Source organism: Penaeus monodon, chromosome 30 (genome assembly GCF_015228065.2).
Source record: "Penaeus monodon isolate SGIC_2016 chromosome 30, NSTDA_Pmon_1, whole genome shotgun sequence".
NCBI classification, from domain to species: domain Eukaryota; kingdom Metazoa; phylum Arthropoda; class Malacostraca; order Decapoda; family Penaeidae; genus Penaeus; species Penaeus monodon.
The window spans coordinates 10,788,636-10,789,473 of NC_051415.1; positions in this window are offsets into that span (position 1 = coordinate 10,788,636).

The following is an 838-nucleotide window of genomic DNA, read 5'->3' on the forward strand; positions in this document are numbered from 1 at the left end:
AATTTTAAAATAATAAAATTATGATTAAAAAAATATTATGCATTTTAACGCATATATAGTAAGTGAAAAAGTTCGTGCGTTATTTTATAATATTTTTTATTATATAATTATTTTTGAAGTTTGGGGATGTTTAAAAGCCCCACTTTTTAATTTTAATAACTTCAAGAAAGCAAAATTTTAATTTGAGATGCTAGTATTATAATAGATAGGGGATATGGAGTGTCGACCGCCCAGCCATACTTTTCCCGGGTATCGGATTTGATTAAAAAAAGGGGGGAAATGGGAAAAACCAAAGAAAAAAATTTTGGGAAAGGAAAATGAGCAAGAAAAGATATCCCAGACAGCGCCCGCGCGTGAGCCCTCACGCTTGGGTTCACGAGCTTCGATCCACGGGGGCCGGGTCCCGGGCAGGGCGGTTTTCTCTGAGCGATAAAAATGAAAAAGATAGCTAAAAAAAACCTTGTGTGCTTAATAAACTCATAATTATTTTGGTTCATATAAAATGTTTTAGGTACTAAATTTTCATATCTATTCTTATCAAAACTGTTTATTTATCTATATGCCTAATATACTTATCTGCGTACACACACCAACACACTACTTATATACACACTGTATATCTGGGCGAGTAAGGTAATAAAATGTGCAAAAGAAACATAATTTGCTGACGAAAAGACGAGGGCAGAGCAAACTTTGGCAAACAATTAAGTGGAGAAAGAAAAATTTAAAAAATTTGGTTTTGTGATAGTTTTAGAGGAATTGGCTCATCACCCGGGGGCCTTTTTAAAAATTCAAAAAGAAAAAAATATTCTAAAAAAAAAGGGGAAAAAATGGAACG